This window comes from Cricetulus griseus, assembly GCF_003668045.3.
Source record: "Cricetulus griseus strain 17A/GY chromosome 1 unlocalized genomic scaffold, alternate assembly CriGri-PICRH-1.0 chr1_0, whole genome shotgun sequence".
Lineage (NCBI taxonomy): Eukaryota > Metazoa > Chordata > Mammalia > Rodentia > Cricetidae > Cricetulus > Cricetulus griseus.
The window spans coordinates 259535599-259545708 of NW_023276806.1; positions in this window are offsets into that span (position 1 = coordinate 259535599).

Genomic DNA, 10110 nt, shown 5'->3' on the forward strand with positions numbered 1-10110 from the left:
GAAAACTTGGCAAGAACACAGAGTCCCCATCAAGGTGCTGCACATTTGTCTTGAGCTCACCTAAGTGATTCCTTTTTTTGTTTTGTTTTGTTTTGTTTTTTGGGTTTTTTGTTTGTTTGTTTGTTTGTTTTTGAGACAGGGTTTCTCTGTGTTGTTTTAGAGCCTGTCCTGGAACTCACTCTGTAGACCAGGCTGGCCTCGAACTCAGAGATCCACCTGCCTCTGCCTCCCCAGTGCTGGGATTAAAGGCGTGTGCCACCAACACCCAGCCTATTCTTTCTATTTTTATATTTAAGACTAGAACAGGAATATTGCGGATGCTGTGGCCATAGCATCTGTTATTCCACTTGTAGTGGAGCCCTTTTAGAAAGGAAAAGAAAAGGAAAGAGAAGAAAAGAAAAGGAAAAGCAATCGTATACAAGAGCTAAATGGGAAGCAGACACAGTGTGCTCGCCCTGCTGCTCCCTGTCCTCCAGCCTCTGCCCCAGTGCTCCCAAAAGGCATCCCACCTCCTGGGTTCACAGGTCTCTAAGAGGATGCCTTGTCCCCAGTGCTCTGACTCACCCTCCACCTCTGCCTTCAATATTGATCTCATGAGCTAGCACATGCAGCCACTCCATATATCTGCTCATTATTTATACCCCTCCCCTAGACTGGAAGGTTGTGACAGCAGGGACTTTGTTTTATTCTTGGAGTGGCCCAGCTCCAAGACCACAGCTTCAATAGGCATGAAGGTCGCTGTGAAGACTTGGAAGGAAGGAAGGAAGGAAGGAAGGAAGGAAGGAAGGAAGGAAAGGGAGGGAGGGAGGGAGGGAAGGAGGGAGGGAGGGAGGGAGGGAGGACAGCAGCAGTGCTTTTCCTTTGGTAATAATAGATTAAGGGACCTGAATGTTAGCTAGCCTGGAAGAGGATCATACTAAGTAAGCCCCCAAAGACTCTTGGGGAGGAGAGCTTGAGTCAGAGTAGAATCCCCACCCTCTTCTCCTATAACTCCAACTCCAAGGCATCCTATGCCCTCTTATAGCTTCCAAAGGCACCATGCACACACATGGTACACAGATATACATGTAAACAAAACATGCACACACATGAAAAAACTAAATATTTTTTAATTTAAAAAAATCAGCGTGGAGTTTCCTCAAAACACTAAAGACAGAACTAGCATATTACCTAGCTGTACTACTCCCAAGGAACTTGAAATCAACACACAACAGAGACACCCACACATCTGCATTTAATGCAGCACTAGAAATAACCACCACACAGAATCGACCATGGTGTCTATCAATAGATGAGTACGTAAATAAGTAATGGTCATATACACAGTAAGGTTTATTCAGCCATAAAAAGGATGATATTTTGTCATCTGCAGGAAAATAGAGGAGACTAGAGGTCAATGTAAGCAAAAAGTCGGGCTGAGGAGTCTCAAGTTTTCTCCTTTTTGTAAATGCTAGATTTTATACTCATATGTAAAAATCACACATATGTAATATGTGTGTAAAAATATGTGGTGTTAAGAGGAACAAAGGACTAGGAAAGGAGAGGAAAAGAGGGCTGAACACAGTCTAATACAGGGCACACCTGTATTAGAATGTCTGTGAAACCCTAACTATAAATGTATATACGCCAGTTTAAAAGTGTTGACTCTCCTATCATTTGTGGACTGAGAATGAAGCAGAGGACACTGCGTTCATAGCAATGAGCCCGGTACAGAAAGACAAACACTGCAGGCTCTCACTCACATGGAGAAGCTGAACAGTTGGTCTCACTGTGGCGACCAAGGGCACAGCGGCTGGCTAGGGTGTTGGGAGGGAGGTTTGGGGAAGGTGGATGAAGGGCATGGGGAACAGTTAGAAGGGAGATTCTTAGACACACAGTAGGACAGCCATAGCTGATAACTGTTGAATGGACCCTAGTGTTGTTGACATTGAAAGATGATGGTGTCAGGGGACAGATAGGCTGGTTGCCTCCATCTCATCATTACACACGGCTCCCATACTGAAACATCATACTACACCCTATAAACATGTGAAATTACCTTGTCAATTTAAAACAAAGCTATGTAGCTAGGAAGCGTATGCTGTGTAAACGTAAGGATCTGGGCTTTGATCTCCAGCTCCTTTGTAAACAGCCAAGGCAGAGCTGATGTGGGACCCAGAGTTCCTCAGCAAAAATGGGAGCCAGGTCCCTGAGAAAGGGCCCTAGAGTAGTGGTTCTCAACCTATGGGTCATGACCCCTTTGAGTTTGAGTGACCCTTTTACAGGGGTCACCTATGATCATCCGGAAACACAGATATTTACGTTACGAATCATAACAGTAACAAAATTACAATTATGAAATAGCAACAAAAATAATTTTATGGTTGGGGGTCACCACAACATGAGGAACTGTGTTAAATGGTTGGTCACAGCATTAGGAAGGGTAAGAACCACTGCCCTAGAGTGAGGCTGTGAGGCCGTTTGCAGGTGTCTGCACCATAATATATAGAAGGCTTGACACTGTGTGAGGCCATTTACAGGTGCCCGCACTATACTGAAGCCTGGACCCCCAGCAGCTGACACAGCCTGTGAGCTCCTTTGAATACGGATCTTTACAGTTGGTGGAGTTCAGTTGGAGACATAAAGTGGATCTGTATGTTTCCCTATAAAAAAAGAATCTTGGACACAGACATAGCCTGGGGCTTCATTGAAGCAGCCCCAGAAACCAGTGCAATCTGGATCCTGGTGAAGAAAACCATGCAGACCTTCTGAGACCACCTGAGCTAGCTCTGAGTTGACCGTGGTCTCAGATGCGCAGACTCCATCCAGATCTCCGAGAGCAGCTGTGGACGGGAGCTGTCGCTGGCCTCACCATGTGGACAGTGATGTTCCGTGTCCTCTGTATTGGAACCCTCACTTGCAGATGTTGGGGGATTATCATTATACATGGCGAACCATCATACTACAGAGTTACGTCACTGAGGGTTAAAACAACCTGAGAGAAGACAAGACGACTCGGCACAGGTGTTTGCTGACTCCATAGGAGAAGGTAGGTCTGTGGCTCTCTCTGTTTCCACCTCCCCATTAACCACTGGAAGTGAAGAACTAGCTGTCGTCACTTGTGAAAGGGCAGTATTTTACAATACAGTGCAATAATGTTGCCCTCCCCAAATCAAAGGGAGAGAAGCTACCTTCCTCTACTGGTAGCTGAGTCAGAAGATGAGATATGGGGGTGGTGTTTGACTTTGGGGGGGTTCCCTGGGCCAACACCCTACTGATGTGCTTGCGCAGAAGCCATTTCCGCACACCTTCCCTGAAGGCAAACATAGACCTGAGGTGAATTTCGAACCCCTGTAATCTCAGATATCAGCGCTGGTGAGTGGAGCCACCCATTCCTGCCCAGTGAGAGAGTCCTCCTTGCCCCACCCCATAAATCCCAGAGCCTCACTCCACATGGGCCAATAAGGAGACAGAAGTTATCCAGGCCTACCAGTGGAAAAATGGGGACCTCTAAACCCATGCCTTGTCCCTTTGCCTCTTGGCACCATCCTCTGCTTCCCATACCACCTTCATTCAAACGAGCATGGATCAGAGCCCCAAGACTAACGCAAGTCTTGACAATGGGCTCTTGAGAATGTAAAGCAGGAGTCGCCTCTAGGACTTCAATGCTGGCCTCAGCTTGGCCATGATCATGTCACAAGGGGGACACCATGATTGTGAAGTGTTGTAGTGGGAGGTGTGGATAGTTCCTCTGCAGCCTTCTTCAACACTTTTGGTCTTTTCTCTTTTCTATGAAATGAGACAATGGAAGGGGATTTCACGCACATACACACACACACACACACACACACAGAGAGAGAGAGAGAGAGAGAGAGAGAGAGAGAGAGAGAGAGAGAGAGCGCTTCTGAGGCCAGACCTCCAGGGACTTAGCCTTTCCTCCCACACTCTACACTAAGACTGGTATTACGAGGGAGTTGAATGTGATCCAAATGGGTCAGAGGAACTGGGAATATATTCCACTGAGGACTTCAGGGTCCCTTCCCAGCAACTGATAACAGCAGAGTGATTGATTAGAGGATCAGCAGAAAAGTAGAAGGGCTGAACTGCCCAGTGGACTCTAACTGGTATGTGTAAGACACTCCAACCAACAGCGGCTGAATACATCTCTCCAAAACAGACCCTTTAGAAATGAGACCACAAACACACATCAACAAAATAAAAATAACACCAATCTCCCAGACTAGTGGAGTCAAACTGGGAATTCACACCAAACAACGGGGATAGGGGTGCGGGGTCTAAACATGTGGTTCATTGAGCACCCCACTTCTAAACAACCCACCAAGTGAAAAGGGCATTTTAAAAGAAACTTAAAAGTGCATAGGACTAAATGAAAATGAAAACTTATTTCAAAACTCAGAGGGCTCAGCTGAAGCAGGAGTTTAATAGTGTAATAGCTTTAATGTACATTAGAAATGAAGAAATTCTCAAGCCAATAACACGCCAATTCACTGATAAAAGATCAATAGGGCCAGGCATGGTGCTGCACACCTTTAATCCCAGTACTCAGGAGGCAGAGGCAAGCAGATATCTGGGAGTTTGGGACTCAGTCTGGTCTACAGGGTGAGTTCCAAGCCATCCAGAGGTATAAAGTGAGACCCAGTCTAAAATAAACAAAAACATCAATAATATTGACAAGCATATATTAAAACTGACAAAATTTAAAAACAGAAGACACAAATAACTAATTCCACAAATGCAGCAACAGACATCACTACAGACCCTACAACCACCTAAAGGATCAGAAAAAATGACTTGTTTTTCTCATGATGTAACCAGATAAGAAGGAACAGACCAATTCCTCAAAAATTACAAACTCAATTAAGGTGAAAAGGTTGCTATGAATAATCTTACAATTCTCAGAGAAATTGAATTCATAATTGGATTTCTAGGTTCAGGTTTTAAAATTTACACCAATTTCACTGGAAAACATAGATTAGTGAATGCTTAACTCATTTATGAGATCATTGTCTAATTACCAAAGCCAGGCAAAGCCAAGGCACACAAATAAAGCAACAGAGCAGTATTACTCATGATCTTAGACACAAAATTCATCAATGAAACATCAGGATCCTAAGTCAAAAATGTATAAAAGAAGTATGTGTGAAACCAATTAGGGTTTCCTCTAATTATATAAGGTTGATATAACTCTAAAAATGACCACAGCATGACCATAATAAGAAACTAAAGAAAAATCATACAACCCCATCAACTACAGTAGAAAAAACTTAACAAAATTTAGCACCCATTTGTGACTTTAAAAAATCTCTTAGCATCTTGTTTCCAGATGCAAATGATCTCACCTTGAAAAAGAGTATCCACAAAATGCTCACAGCAATGACATTTTTACTGGTGAAAAGCTGGAGGCTTTTATCCTAAGGTTGGAATAAGGAAGGAACGTCCATCCTTATTCAGTGTGGTAATAGAGATTGCAGTTATATAATCAAGGTAAGAACAAATAAAATTGTTTGGTCTCAGGGAGGTAGGGGTGCAGCTCCAGAGTAGAGTACCACATACTTAGTCTGTGTGGGGTCCTGGGGTTGATCTCTAGAACCAAAACTAAGAACAAATTCTAAGTAATCTAAAAAGAACTAGAGATGAAAGAGTTTAGCTGGGCCACAAAAGCCAACTGCTCTTCTAGTGCTCTGTCAGTGATTATACAGAAACACTAAAAACACAACTACCTTTTACAGTCACTCAAAAAAAAACAAATACAGGCTAAGACCTGAGTGAAGAACAAACAAACAAAAACTCTGAAACAATGGTAATGATGAAAGTCAGAAGGAAGTGAAAGGGGATGGGTACTGACCATGGCTCTGGACAGGAGAGATGTCAGTTCTCCCCAGACGGTTCCTCTGGAGATCCCAGCAAGGCTTTTGGTAGACATTAATAAGCTTATTTTAGAATCTACTTGGAGAGATGCAGGCCACAGAAGAGCCGAAACAATCTTAAAAACAGAGAGTGATGTGGGAAGAAACCCTGATCTTTAGGTTTGCTGTGGTGGGGTCAGTCCTGGAGACAATGCCACAGCAGCAGGACAGACACATGGGTCAATAAAGAAAAGCTGAAGACCCAGAACAGACCTCATACATATGCTCGGGTTATTATGATAAAGTATCCAGTGGAGAAATCTCTGGGGAGCCAGGCGAGTCTGTGCTGTGGCCAGGGGGAGGCAGATTGCTTCCATTACATCTCACACCTCATACAAAACACAATCTACATCCTAGAACTAAATATAATCAAGTCTTGGTCTTTTGGCTAAGATCAAGCATAGAACTAAGTGTAAAACACAGACAAAAATCTTCTGGGACCTAAAACCCAGCCTTTTACTGTAAAATGGAGAATTGACACAGCTCTGGCAACTAGACCTCGACACTTGCTTAGCATTGTCAATTGACACAATCTAGAATAATCGCCTGGGGAAAGTCTCATTGAGGGATTGTGTAGATCAGGTTGACATGTGACTACATCTGTGTTTGTCTTGGTTATGTTAGCTGCGGTGGAAAGACCCACTCACAATGGGCAGAACCATTCCCTAGGCAGAGGATCCTGAGCTATGTCAGTACAGGGATGGGACTGAGCACATGGAAGCATGGTTCATTTCTCTCTGCCTTTGATTATGGGGGTTGTGACCAGCTGCCTCAAGTTTCTGTCCTCAGGCCTTCCCCCATGATAGTGGACTGTAACGTAGAATTATCAGCTGAAATAAACCCTTTTCCTGGTTTTTAGACCTACCTGCCAGAGCATTGTATTATAGCAACAAAATGAAACCAGGACATAAACCTCAAATTTTTTTTAAAAAAAACTGATTTTATTTTTTAATGAATCGTGTTTGCGTGTCTGTGTACACACAAGTGCCCTTGTCCACGGAGGCCAGAGGCATCAGATCACCCTGGAGCTGGAGTTAATGATGTGAGCATTGGTGCTGGGAACTGAACTCGGGTCCACCCAAAGAGAAGCTCCTGCACACATCATCCATGCCTTCTAGGACAATCCAGGTACTCATGAGAGCAAGGAGAGGGATGGTAGTAGGTGTGGGGGCTGCATCCTTCACTAGTGATTCTTGGTGCAAAGGGAGATGGCAAGCAGCCAAAATGCACCTAAAGGAGAGAGCAAGCCCAGCTCCCCTCAGAGGGTGGGAGCCTACAGTTAGCACTAAGGTGTGAAGGAGAGAGAAAGGAAAAACCAAGAGACCACAAAGGAAAAAGCCAAGAATCCAGGTCCTGTCCCTGAGACACAACCCTGGTGCTTAGAGAATAGCTTTGAGACAGGATGACTATGCTCTGCTTGTTATTCTAGAAGAAAAGGAGGCGGAGGGAAGGAGGGACAGGGCTGGGGGAGAAGGGGGGCAGCCCTGTGCTGTAACCTCTTTGCTATGGTAGCTGAGTTATAACCCCTCCTCTGCTGTGATGTACTCTGGTCGTTCTTATGTGAAGTACGCCTCAAATGCTATTTCTACGTGACTCACACCACTCAGGCAGCCCAGGATATGGTCCAGATCAAATGGTGATATCCTAGAGTCCAGTTTTCCGATACCCACTGATAATGTTTGTACCTTTGAGTGGAGAGATACAGATACTTTTAAAGCAAATCATGACATTAAAAGCTATCTTCGGGTTGCTTCTTATTATTTCTAAGGCAGTGTGCTGGTGTGTGAAGTGACAGCATTCAGGAAAGTATGTGGTGGTGGCTTGCTCTTATAGAAATCATCCATTCATTACAAATCGTAATGTAAATATCTGCTATGCAAGATATCTGATATACAACCCCTGTGGGGTCACAAGCCGTAGATTGAGAGCCACTGTCCTGGAGGAAGGTGAAGTCAGGACCTGGGATCACAGGCATCTCTCACGGTTTTGAATGGGTAGCAAAATGCCCAAGTGTCTGGTTCCATGTTGCTTTGCTTGCTGCTGGTACAATGAGCCACTCTGAGCCCATCCGTTGCTGGACCAATGTGTGTCTTGAGAGTATGCTTCCCTTCTCCCTCGTGGGATCACACTAGTCCTGTCTTAGTGTCCCTGGACTAATGTCTGGGCATCTCTATTCAATAGCCAATATCTGGGAGATGAGAGCTGGTGGGATATAATCAGGTTTATTCAAGGACCACCACCATGGCAAATAGATGAAGCTGCCTGGGAGAAGCCAGGGATGCAGCTGATGTCTCAGGGAGGAGGAGGAGAGGGGCAGAAAGGCTGCCTCTCAATGCAGTTTCCTTCTGGCCGGAGCACTGCAGTGCAGTTCATGCTCCTGGGAGGACTTCCTGCACTCCCTTCTGAAGGGCACGGTGCTGTTCTTTGAGCCAAACCTCCCTGAAATACTTATGCTTCTTATGAAAGACTATGGAAAGGAGGCTCATGGCTTATGCTATATGCAGACGGCTAGATGGTATAGACTCTAAATCTAAAGAAATATAACCTAGCAGTTAGCATGTTTATCCTTTAGGCAGATTTCTTCTTTGGAATTTTGAGTGCCAGGCAAAAGGGAAGGGACCTAAGGCTTGAAAGAGGATTAAGGAAGGCTCCCAAGGAGCAGCCAAGCTGTCACAGTAGCAATGTAGTGACAAAGAGGTAGGAGCATTGAAATGTGCAGGGCTTGGGCCAGGCATCCAGTCTGTGCTGGCTAGCTGGCTGCTGTCTTATTATCCATGACCAGAGTCTGTGAGCATTAAACAACGGTGGTCAGAGAAGGATGAAGGCACAGCAGGCTGGAACTGTCCTTCTGCTAACCTCACAGTCCAGCTGTCTTGAGAGAGGTGGCTCCTGAGAAAACCCCCGAATTTCACAGCTTGAATATATCACATGGAAACCAGCAGCATTTTCAAAGAGAATTTGGTGAAACCTACCTGGAATGAAAATGTCGTCAGTGCTTATCTAAGGTTTCTCTTTCAAAGTTTCAGTTACAAGTCAATTGTATGTAGCCAAGAATATTAAATGGGAATTCCAGAAATAAACCCTTGGTAAGTCTTCAGTTAACATACTGTTCTGAGTAGTATGAGGAAATCTCATGCCTTTCCACTCTGTCCTTCCAGGATATAAATCATGCCTTTGTCCAGTGTGCCACACTGTATATGCTACCCACCCACACCCCTCAGTTAATAGTTACTCCATTTATTGGGCGGGGTCTTGGTAGAGCAATGCATGTATTCAAATGACCCTTCTTTTACTTTTTAACTGTTACAGGTATAAAAGAGAGAGATATTACAAGTTTGTGGCTAGGAGCTGAGACAAATTACCCTTCAGAGGAGGCTTACTGAGATAGTTAAGGCAGCAGGCAGGGTAAGGGAGCCTCCAGTTTCAGAGTTCAGAGGGAGTTTCTGGCTCTTGAGGTTGGGCGATGAGGATTTCATACCACACCAGTGACCTATCCTGAGTTTAGGAATCGGGCAAGAAGGCACTAAATAGGAGGGTGAAGCTGTAGCATCAGGGGTCTGCAGCTGCCTCTGGCTATGAGAAGGAGAGAGAGGAGGACTTCCAGGCCACAGTAGTTCTCACCTGTCTGCTCTCTTCCTGGAGTGGGAAAAGCTACAAGGGGCATAGCTTGACTTCTCCATGGTTGCAACATCTGCTTTCTCTATTATCTTTGCTAGTTAATGTCAAAGCCAGAGTCATCAGAGAGGATGGAGCCATAGCTGAGAAAATGTCTCCATAAGATCTGGCTGGAAGGCATTTTCTTAATTAATGATTGGTTAGGGAGGGCCCAACTCATTGTGGATGGTGCCACCCCTGGGCTCATGGTCCCAGGTTCTATAGGAAAGCAGGCTGAGCAAGCTACGAGGAGCAAGCCACTAAGCAGTGCCCCTGCCCTCCCACCACACCCACCCCATGGCCTCTGCATCAGCTCCTGCCTTCAGGTTTGTTTGAGTTCTTTCCTTCACTGCCTTTGATGGTCAACTTTTATATGGAACTGTGAGTGAAATAAACCCTCCCCAAGTTGCTTTTGGTCATGGTGTTTCACACAGCAATAGTATCCCTTACTAAGACATCTACTTTTTAAAATTCAGTTTTTGTTTATTTATGTACATGTATGTCTCTGTCTGTGTGTGTGTGCATACACATATGTGCCTGGTGCCCTTGA